Below are 11,862 nucleotides of genomic sequence, written 5' to 3'. Positions count from 1 at the left end.
ATTCTCTTAGCTCTTTACCTTGGTTTTTTGTTTTTGTCTTTGTTTCCCGAGATGGAGTCTCACTATGTTGCCCAGGCTAGAGTGCAGTAGCTATTCACAGGGGCAATCATAGTACTACAGCCTGGAACACGTGGGCTCAAGCAATCCTCCTGCCTCAGCCTCCAGTAATTGGGATGGCAAGTGCACGCCACAGTGCCTGGCTTCTTCTACCATTGATAATTTTGGTCCTTCTCAGGTTAACATACATTTATTGAAGGCCTGTTGGTGCCATTCACTGTTCTAGGCACTGTGGCTAAATAAGACACACTCCTCATTTTCAAAGAATTTAACATTCTCCAGGAAAAATTGTTATCAAAATAGGTCATTTTGACATCAGAAAGTAAATGCTAGGAGATTGATCCTTAGTGGGTTTCATGAAAGCCCCTATCAGGAAGTAAATGCTAGGAGGTTGATCCTTATTGGGTTTCAGCACAAGAATCAGATGAGCCTCCGTTAGATATGAAGTCAGCTCCAAGTATTGGAGGATAGGTTAAAAAAACAATACATAGAATAGTATTCCAGGCTGAAGAAATAGTGTGTATGTTGTATAATATATTCTCTTGTAATGGCCTTTGTGGATAATTACACATTGCAAGTATTCAGTTGTATTTACTGGTATTCCAGTTTGTCTTCTCATTTGAGGCATAGTATGTATCCATTCTCTTAGCTCTTTACCTTGGTTTTTTGTTTTTGTCTTTGTTTCCTGAGATGGAGTCTCACTATGTTGCCCAGGCTAGAGTGTAGTAGCTGTTCACAGGAGCAATCCCTAATTCCATGTAGGGAAACTACATGGAATTTGATATAGCAGAGTTTAAAAAGACATTAGATAATTGCAGATGAGCATGGAAAGGTAGCTAAGGCTTAAGTCATATGATTATTTTATGCCAAATTTAGGAGTTTCAAATTTATTCATAGGGTTAGTCCATGGACTGACTTGCTGAAATTGTTTGCAAAATGTTGTGGATATATTCATTTTGCAGGGGGGTGGGGGGGGAAGTTGTCCATAGCTTATTAGATCTCAAAGTTGTCCATAATAATAAAAAAAATTGTTAAGAATATTTACAGTGGAAAACTTAAGTAAATGCCCATACTGTTCACTAATTAGAGTGAAATAAGGCTTTACCACATCCATGTTTCATATCACAAGAAATGTGATGTACAGAACTGTCAGTGCAATGAATGGAAGTTGCCGGGAAGACTTCTGTAGCCAAAACTAAACCATAAATTCATTCATTGAACATTTCCCTCAACTTTTCCTATACACCAGAAACTGGTAAGCACTGAGGAGACAGTGATGAACAAGAACTCCTATTGAGACACACATTCCATTCAGGGCTCACAGTCTAATGAGGAAGACAGACATTAACTAGATAATCACAAAAAGAAATGGACACGTACAACCTCTGGTTATTGCCGCGTAGTAAAAGATAGGATGAGTTGTATTCAGAGAACCTGGTGTAGATGGGGGATTAAGAAAGGTTTTCTTTAGCAAATGGTGTTTGAACTGAGTCCTGAAATGAGTGTCAGCTGGGGAAGAAGGTCAATGACTCCAGGCCTAGAAAATAGCACTTGCTAAAGCCCTTATGCAGGGAATTGGTTGGTGTGTTTTGGGGAAGGAAAGAAGAAATATAAAATGCAAAAAAAAAAAAAAAGCCTGAGATGACGCTAGAGAAATAGAGATTGGGCCATGCAGGGCTTTGTGGGCTATTTTAAGAATATGGATCTTTATCCTCAAAACATCAGGAGGCAACCCTTGAGGGGAATGGGTATTGACATAATCAGGTTTATAGTTTTTAAGAGATCTCTCCGGTTACCATGTGGAAAATGGACTGAAGGGGGTCAGGTTGGGATAGATTTATTAAATAATAGTGTAACAACTGAAAATACATTGATACCATGTACTTTAATTTATGGGTTGTTATAAATTCATAAAATGTTTCTAGGCATTAGTTTCTTCGTGTGGAAAATTATGAGGCTGAACTTGTGATTTTCAAAGCTTGGACTCCCCCACAAATGAGCTGAATAATTGATCCTCTGAGACCTGGAGGCAGCAGCTCCAATCCTTAACCGCTTCCTGTGCCGGCTCCAGGATGCCATGCGAGAATGAGCATTTTCTAGGTGCACCATTAGGTGACAAAGATTGAGAGGCCCTCCTCTAAACCCCTTTCCTGCACTAACATTCCATGACTCTAGGTTTTGAGGAAATCAAATTCTAATCTGACACCTTGGTTTTACCATTGAGGAAAGCGTTGCCCAAAGAAGGAAAGTGGCTCACCTAAAATTACATGGCTTAGTGTACACAGCATTACTCTCCTAACTAGTAATCCTAGGCTTTTCTAGTTTGCTATACTGTCTCTACATCCTTTGTAAGCAGTATAGTTAATTATTATAATTATCAAATTGCAGGTGCTTCTTTTTCCTTCTTCTATTTATGAACAGAAGTACAGTTTATTCTTTTTTGTTTACCAGTTAAGAATTTATTGCTGCAAGTCATCAAGCATCGTTTTACTAACACTTGAAGACTAGAAATGGAGAAATTAATTCCTAGGAAAACAACACATCTTATTCTGGCCTAGCTGAAAATATTGCAAGACCAACATTTCTATTTCAAAATCAGTCCAAAGTCTGTGAGCATACAGAAGTGATGAATAGAAAGATAAGTTAGCTGAGCACTTAACGACTTTTACTTGATTTGAACTTGAGTTCAAAGGTAAATCCAAAGTTTAAAGTTGAACTTGAATCTTACTATGCCATATGGGCTTTCCTTAGCCTTCTGGAAAATCTCAAGTATAAGGGAGGTCCAGGGGTAGAGTGATTCTGGGCACAGACTCTGGAGTCAGGTGGTCTGAGTTCAAATCCCCAGCTTCTCCTCCTACCAACTTCGTGACTTAGGAAAAATTACCTTTCTCAGACTCATTTTATCCACGTGCAGAGTAGAAATAATGACATTTCAGAGGAAACATTAAATGAAGCAATATATGAAGTAATTTTCTCTTAAGTCTTAAATTACCTCAGCATTTGCTCTCACAATTTCTTTCCAATTTTAAGTGACAGAGTCCATCCCAGCGATTCCCTTCATTATCTCATGAATTCTAAGTATGTATTCTCTCAGCTTTTATCCAATCTAAGAGCTTTTCTACTTTTCTCATCTGACCTTATTAAAAAAAAAGGCATTCCATCTTCTAAATAATTTTTGTTTCTATTTTCTAACTCTACTATTTTTGTCTTAGAGCTTTTCTAACTGAAATGTGTATGAAGTATAGCAATAGGAACTCCCAAGAAATAAAATATTCTGTGGTTTGTTTTTCTTGTAAAGAGTACTGTAATTCCTTGGGTTTAATTGACAGCATCCTTTATGAGGACATTCAGCATCTCAGCATTGATAGCCTCCCAGACGGCAGTCTTGGCCCAAGTATTCAGGGAATGACCAGGACATACTCCAAGATCCCTTTTCTGAATCATTGTTTATTGTTTATAAAACTCATCTTGTAAGCCTGCTTTGATTTATTTCCTTATCAATACCCAAGATGATCCTGTTGAAGTTTACTCTGCTTTTCTGCCCATATTCCCCACTTCATCTTTTGAGGCCTACCCATCTCCTTGGCACATTATCCATGTTAAGTGCCTCCAAAGTACTGTGGATACTAGTAAATGCCAAATTAAGTGGGGGATTTTATTTTTTCCCCAGATCACGTATAATGATATCAGATGGGCTTGGTTTGGGCTCTGATATCTGAGACACCTACTTTGACTAACTAACTAGGGCAGTGGTTTTCTTTTTTTTTGTTTTGTTTTTTGGCATCCAGAAACTTTATTGTAAATCATTTGTCAACAAGATCTGCATTTCTAATTTCAGTTTGTCATTCCTCTGAGGCACAGAGAAAGGAAAAGATGAGATTAGGGTTAATGTTTATTGAGCACTATGCATAAAGGATCTTATTTAGTCCTTATAGACAATACCAGAGCAGTGGTTTTCAACCCCAGTGGACATCAGAAGTGTCTGTGGAGCTCTTTGAAAATGTGGACGTCTAGGACCTATGGCTATCCAAGACCTAATTAATCAGACTCTCCAGGGTAGGGGTGTAAGCATCTACTTTTTGGTTTTTTAAAGATCCATAGGGTGATTGTGATGTACAACCAAGTTGAAAATCACCAATCTTGAGAACTGGTCATTATATCTACAATTTCTTGTATTTGAAATCTTTTTTTTTTTTTTTTTTTTTAAGGATAGAATGTTCCCTGTCAAAATCTTTTCTTCTCTAGGAGTCACAAAAATGAATTTCTAAGAGGAAGCATCAAGGTCTCCTGAGTTTTTCCCTTCTGCTTGCTTGGCGTTCATAACTGAGAAAACCCATCCCTTAAGCTTTACTGTAGCTGATTTGTAGCAGAGCCCATCCTGAGCCAGTAGTTTCAGAGTGGGAACATGGGGCCATATGTCCTTTTTAAAAAAGGATGATTTGTATAACGTGCTACAACTTTATAAATCCACCCAGAAACTTATATGCCCACTCAATCCAATGAGGTAGGTTTTATTCTCTTCAATTTTTTGATTAGGAAACAGGCTCAGTGAGTCTAAACGATTTGTCTAAGAGCACCAGGAAATAGTGGCTAGAATCAAACTCAATTCTTCCAAGTCCAAATCTAGTACTCTTTCTGTTCTTTCTATTGATTAATATTTTTATCATTCCATTTTGAAATAATTTCAGATTTATAGAAAAGTTTCAAAAAAATACTTTCCACAAGCCCTTTACCTATATTTGCCAAATGTTAATATTTTACCATGTTAATCATCCTTTCTTCTGTCCTTCTGTACATATGAATTTAATTATTTGTAATTAATATTTAACAGTATATTATAGATATAATTCCCCTTTATCTCTCAATACTTCAGTGTATATTTCCTAAAAACACTGATATTATCTGCAGTCACCACAGAAAGTGATTATGAATCAAGAAGTTAACATTAATACAATACTATTATCAATGTACAGACCTTCATTTTTTACCCACAAATGTCTTCTGTGGCAAAAGAAAAAAAATTGTTTCTGGTTCAGGATCCAATCAGGGATCACCTATTGCATTTGGTTCTCACATCTGTTTACTATCTTAGTCTTCAAAGTTTTCTTAGTCTGCCTCTGCTGTTCATGACTTGAATAATTATGTATGCTATCATCTGATAAGCAGGAATTGTCAGTTCTGGCTGTCAGCACTTGATGGAGTTATTCAGAAATACTTGGGTAGGAAGGGCCATAACATTAGGAGAATATTTGGAAAACAATAATAATGATATTTATTATGCAATATTTATGGTGGACACTATTTTAAATGTCTTCCATGTAACTCCTCATTTAAACTTCACAACCAACCTACATAGTAGGTATTGTTACATTATAGATGTGGAATCTGAGGAACAAAGATGTTAAGTAACTTGCTCAAGGTTGTCTGGCCAGGAGACAGCAGGGCTAGAAGTCAAATTCCAACAGCTAGGCTGCATCCCTAGTGTGAGCTCTGAACCAGCATAGGCTGAACCAGAGACATGTAAAAGAGTTCTATGTCTTTAGGCAAGTTATTAGCTCAAAAAACTTGAGTCTCATGAACTGAAAATGGGACTAATAATACCAGCTTCATAAAGGTGGTCGTAAGGATTACACATAATAATCTGTTAAAGCATTTGGTATGGAGCAAGAACTTCATTTTTTAAGAGTAAAATTTAAAATATAAATATGGAAAAATTGACCGATAAGCATATCTGAAGAAGATACTGTTATGACTAAGTTCACACTGAGATGAGAAAACTCAGTGAATACCTTTTGAATCATTACAGGTAGGGAGGAAAAGGGAACAGAAGCAACAAACATCTGTTCATATTTTGAGACACTGGCGAGATACCGGTTACAACCAAATCCTTCTTCAAGGCAAAAGAGGCTAGATAATGATGAGGCATGAAACACAATTTTACAATGAATTTATGGAAAGTTATCGCCTTTGGTTATATTGGCAAAGAAGGTAAATATTTTCCATAAAGAGAAAAGTCAGCACCACTCTACTCTGGGCTGAGATATAATTACCTTCCAGCTTTTAAAAGGGAATTGTTCTCCTTAGTGGGTGGCAGTCAGAGGAATCAAGAGGTTTTTATCTTTTTAGTTTTTAATTTCATATATACATATCTATATATATTTTAGAGACTGGGTTTTGCTCTGTCGCCCAGGCTGGAGTGCACTGGCATGATCTTAGCTCACTACATCCTTGACTTCCCAGGCTCAAGTGATCCCCTCACCTCAGCCTCCCAAGCAGCTGGGACTACAGGTATGCACCACCACACCCAGCTAATTTTTTTTGTTGTTAATTTTTTTGTAGAGACAGAGTCTTTCTATGTTGCCCAGGTTAGTTTCGAACTCCTGGGCTCAAGTGATCCTCCTGCTTTGGCCTCCCAAAATGCTGGGATTATAGGTGTGAGCCACTGCACCTGGCCTTGAGGTTTTTAAAAGAGAACTCCGAGGACATTGGGTTTCCAGAATTAGAAAAATGTATAGTCATTTTAATGTGACATTTTCATTTAGTCTTATTTATTTATTTATTTGTTTATGAGAAGGAGTCTCACTCTGTCGCCCAGGCTGGAGTGCAGTGGTGCAATCTTGGCTCACTACAACCTCCATTCCCCGGGTTCAAGTCATTCTCCTGCCTCAGTCTCCCTGGTAGCTGGGATTACAAGCGTGCAGTACCATGCCCAGCTATTTTTTGTATTTTTAGTAGAAACGAGGTTTTGCCATGTTGGCCAGGCTGGTCTCAAACTCTTGACCTCAGGTGATCCACCCACCTAGGCCTCCCAACGTGCTGGGATTACAGGCATGAGCCACTGCACCTGGCTCATTTAGTCTTAAAACATTTCAAATATGTCAACTAAACCTATGGAGAAGATAAGCATATCTGAAGAAGAGACTGTTATGACTAAGTTCAACTTAATTTTTTAAATAGACTATAAATAGATTTGTGGGGGTATGTCTGCAGCCCAAGGGCTTTTGGGGCTCTGTAGCTACAACAATAGGCAAGGATGGATTTTTCATCTCCTGTCTATCAAGGTTTGAATGTTTCCTCTGAGTCTTTCCACCCAGAGAACCCTAGACTTCTTTCAGTTACCACGTCTTTCCTCACTATTGTCCACTTCTGAGCTCCGTATTTTGGGAGGTGAAAGTAAGTAGTGCCTTGGAGAGGGAAGACAAAAAGGGAAAGGGAGCCCAGCAAAGGTTCATTCAAGGCTCACATGTGCATCCCCCGCTGGTAGCTGCCTCTTGCCATCCCCACAGCATAAGCCCTCTCCTCTTCACCCCAAGGCTGCAGAGCACCATCCCAGGGCCTCTGTTCTATGCCTGCTGAGTCTGCCAGCTCACACTTTCCATAATCTGCCTCACCCGGCACCTTCCCCAACCTGCCCAACTCTCAACCATCGATCTGTTCATTGCTTATTTTAAAAGCAGCCTTTTCAACCACATTTTTCATTCAGCCATTAGGACAACCACGCTAAAGCAACCCTACAGTAGAGTCCCTTGGCTTTAAGCAGAACTGGTGCAGAATAAAAATGTCAGGCCTTGTTTTCAAAATTCATTAAGAATTTCAGGACAGCAACAGCAGAGCATTAAACCAAGCACAAGGCTCTTCTAGGCATGTGGCCCCGTGCACAGACTGCAGGCCCATGAAGCCAGCAGTGGCTGTAAGGGGCCCAAGTGAGTTTAAAGTTGGTCATCTACTAAATACACTGATATATTTAAAACTCAATATCATATTATTGGAACACTAACAAAATTGCACTTCAATCAAACTGACTATATTTTATCCGAAAATCTAGTATAATAACACAGGCACACATATTTTAATTTGGTGCTGGAATGCCACAACTGTGCAATAGATTCTCTAAGTGTTCAAGCACATCTGTACTCTTATTTAAAACAAAATGTAACTCCACAGGCATTTCTGATACTCAACCAACATTAAAAACCATTGGAAAATTAGATGCCTGCATTCCACCTCTAAAGTGTCTGATACACTAATGAAAGAATAACAAGTTTCACAAAGCTATTGGGAAGGAAATGAGATTTATGTGTGAAATTAGACTATGCACTATAAATTAGTAAATACATGTAAGCTATTGTTCTTAAATTTCACAGTGATAAAGACAGAACGAGCCTTCAATTTAATCTTATAGGTAGTCAAGTGTCTTTACCCATTGGATATGGGTATGTTAAATGAATGGCAGAAGGAGGGGAAGTGGTATCGATGAGAATAGTTTAGACCACATAAGACGTTTAGAAGTACAAAAGTAAAAATTTCATGAGGACCTAGTGTGTTTGGACACTCCCCCCGACCCCCTACCCCTACCCCACCCCACAAGTTCATAGTCAGTGCTGGGTACATTGTAGGTGGCTCAGAAGAAATTTGCAAATGAAAGAAAAGAAAAAGGCCTGCTCTAGGCAAAGGTTTCAAAGGTTTATGGTAGACATGGACTTCTCCATCCATTATGTTTCATTTTCTGCAGTATAACCTGAGTTGTATTATACTATGATACGATTCTCTTGCTGTCTAGAGGCTCCAAAGCAGACTCGTCAGCATCTCCCATGGCCTAATCTTTACCTGCTGGTTATTTCAGAGCCCCAGCTCCTTATCAAAAGGAAAGGATCTCCTATTCCTGCAGGACTGTTCCACACTCCTTGAAGCACTTAAACCAACAGACAGACCAAGTAATGACTATATCAGGCACCACTGTGGCTGGCTGAGTTTTAAATTAACCTGTGTCACCCCCTACCTGGTCTGTATAGGGTCAACACTAAGGGGGAATATATGTGTCTCCTTGGAAAAGATAGCCCTATAGGTCGCCTATGATTTCATGAAATCCAAGTTTTTTAAAGGCTTTGTGATAAAGCTAGCTACAGATAGTGTGTTACAGCTTTATTACAATATGGGCATTCTCTTAGGGTCTAGGATCCCTTTGTGATTACATGAAAGAGCTGAATTCTGTAGTTAATAAGAGTCAACACCTTAGTAAGATAATCCCTCAGAAAGGGCTGATGCTGAAAGTCCCTCAGAGAAAATAGAGAATTTTAAAGCTGGAACCAAGATACCCGCCTTATTTCACCCCTCTTTGTTTCACATGACTAGGGTATGGGTGCTAATTGGAACCATCAGGTGGAAGAATAACAGGCTTATCTATTTCTTGATCGTCTTTCCCAGTGTAGAGCCCAGGGGACTACAGATAACATGTCTGGTTAACATTAGCCCTCTCTTAAAGAAAAAAGGAGAAAGTCATGTTTTCTCAGTTGAATTAGAAACCAAGATCACTTTACTCACTCAATTAAAACTGCTCTTGACTATTCCTTGGATAGTTTCCCTCTGTATTCACAAGGTCCTCCTAGATTTTCAAGGTAATGTCATTTGGTTCTCCTCTGTGAAGCCAAATATACATAGATATCAAAGTGGTACTAATCCTTTAAGAAGCCAGGAGTTTAAGCTATTACTGAGCTTTGAAAGATTCTGATAATGGAACTTTTGTTTCTGATCACTGATAATGTTTTTAATTTGGAGTTGGCACAGTTCCCTCTGGTATTAGGTGCAGCAGGAGCAGCCAGGGCATGCTATGGTTCTAAAGTAGATAGGTTCTGGGTAATGCTGCTTTTGGTTGGGTTTTTTGGTTTTGTTTTTCTTTCTCGAGACAGGGTCTCACTCTGTTGCCCAGGCTTACCGAAGCCTTGAACCTCCTGGACTGGAGCTGTCCTCCCACCTCAGACCTCCAAGGAGCTGAGATCACAGGCATGTACCACCATGCCCGGCTAGTTGTTTTGTTTGTTGTTTGTTTTGTAGAGACTGGGACTCCTTATGTTGTCTAGGCTGATCTTGAACTCCTTTCCTGGGCTCAAGTGATCCTCCAACCTCAGTCTCTCAAAGTGCTAGGATTACAGGCATGAACCACTGTGCCTGGTCTAAAATGCTATACTCTCAAGCAGAGTCCTAAATTTTAGTCAACCATTTCTCACTTCCATGCCTTTTATCATATTTACCACCTGAAATTTTATTATTTTTCTTTAAATCCATTCAGTGCTGTACTTGAACAAATTTATTTTACTGCTATAAATGGAAAACTAGTTGTTTTAAACTATTCTTAATTGAAGGTAATAAAATACAATGAAAAACAGTTTAAAAATTCTAGCTAGGTAACATCTCATGGCAAAGCTTCTGAGGCCCAAGGGGGCTTTATTTGCAAGGGAAATTAACCAGGGTTGAGGACATACTAACTCGGTGTTTCAGTTTTCCTTCTGAGAATATGAAGGGTAGAAAAGAGAATCCTTTTTCTGTCTTCAGTAACTAAATGCTTTTCATTCCAAGCAGCAGTCAGCCTACCTTTGAAAAACTCAGTCTCTCTATATTCTGTGTAAGGAATTAAGTATTTGACAGGACTCATGTGAAAACCCATTTCTTGAATGTAAGAACACCCCAAGGGAGATAGATGGCATTGTCCCTACACCCATGAAATATGCCATCTACTAAGGGTCAGAATAAACTGATTACAAAGAAATAATAAATGTATTGAAGAGTATGAGAAATACGCAAATGCTTAACAGTAGAACATGAGCAGCAGAGGAAAAAAGATGGAGTTTTGTCTGTTTTGCTCACTGATGGATCTATCCCTAGCTGTCAAAGAGTGCTTGGTATATGGTAGGTATCTGTTGAGCCTAAGAACACAAACCACGTACCCCAGTCGCCTAGTGGTGACATAATGCGAAAGATCAGGAGTGGGAAATAGGTTGGCACAATCAGGAGAAATTAAGAGATTTGGAGAGAATCTTGGAGAAAGTGATAGGCAGACACACACAATGGCTTAGAACAGAAGGTACACAATACATACAAAAACAGGTTAAGTATGTCTCACCAAAGTCATGCCCTTATAGCAGCCTTAAAAATGCAAACTACCCTCCTATTTGAATGCTCCCCTTTCCTCAGACCTAAGGCCCCATTCCCCTTATTCACAAGCATCACAAATTTAAGTATCACATACACCTTACAAAATGAGCTGACGTTTCTGCAAGACAAACTTCTATTTCCATAAAAGTGGGTTACTTTTTGAGAAACCCAGTTTCATGTAGGTATGTTAGCTTGAGGATTTTTCTGTGTTACTTCAACTACTGAAGTCTCCTAAAGACTATTCAAGTTAAGCAGTTGTGCCATTTTTCATAGTTCCCTTGCTATTTTTTTGTTAAGTGGAGTCATTGTTCCTCTGGTACTAATTTCGCATCGCACCATTTGTTGCTCTAGAAATAGCAAAACAAGAGAATTAGGTTTGTGTGATTATAAATATGGAGCAATAGGTGGGAACTGAAGCCGCTTCTGGTATTTCTCACCAAAATGGCCACGGCCTCCGGGTCTGTCTCTCTGCAAGAGGGCAGCACCCCTGAAGACACAGTGCCGCCTCAGGGATGTGTCTGAGCTCCTGAGCTGAGCTCCTCTGCCTGCACAGGCTTTGTGAAAGGTTTCCATTTCAGAAATACAATGCCCTGATTTTAGTGTATTTCCCATGTTGGTTAAGTGATAGCAAATCTTCAATTAATTATAGCTGGAAAATGTTTTTTGGAAAGCTGACTTTTATCTTCTTTCACACTAAGGCTAATTTTTAAATACAGCTAAACAAGGACTTAGGCCAATCCCTGAACCAAAAAGCAAGGTATGAACCTTAATTTACTGAACCTCAAACCTAACCTCATTTTTTAAAAAACTGAAGTGTTAACAACTCTTCTTTTTTTTTTTTTTTTTTTTTAACACATATGTCTAGTGAAGCAATAG

General features: G+C 38.9%; 1 protein-coding gene across 2 annotated transcripts in view; it reads left to right on the top strand.

Annotated features, from left to right (window-relative positions):
* NME7 (NME/NM23 family member 7) overlaps nucleotides 1-11,862 on the top strand; it is a 220,571-nt gene that overhangs the window by 208,181 nt on the left and 528 nt on the right. The gene's annotated exons all lie outside the window — the stretch shown is intronic.

This window comes from Piliocolobus tephrosceles, chromosome 1 (assembly GCF_002776525.5).
Source record: "Piliocolobus tephrosceles isolate RC106 chromosome 1, ASM277652v3, whole genome shotgun sequence".
Taxonomy (NCBI): Eukaryota; Metazoa; Chordata; class Mammalia; order Primates; family Cercopithecidae; genus Piliocolobus; species Piliocolobus tephrosceles.
Note: the sequence above shows the minus strand (reverse complement) of the source record. Positions and strands in the feature narration are given on the sequence as shown.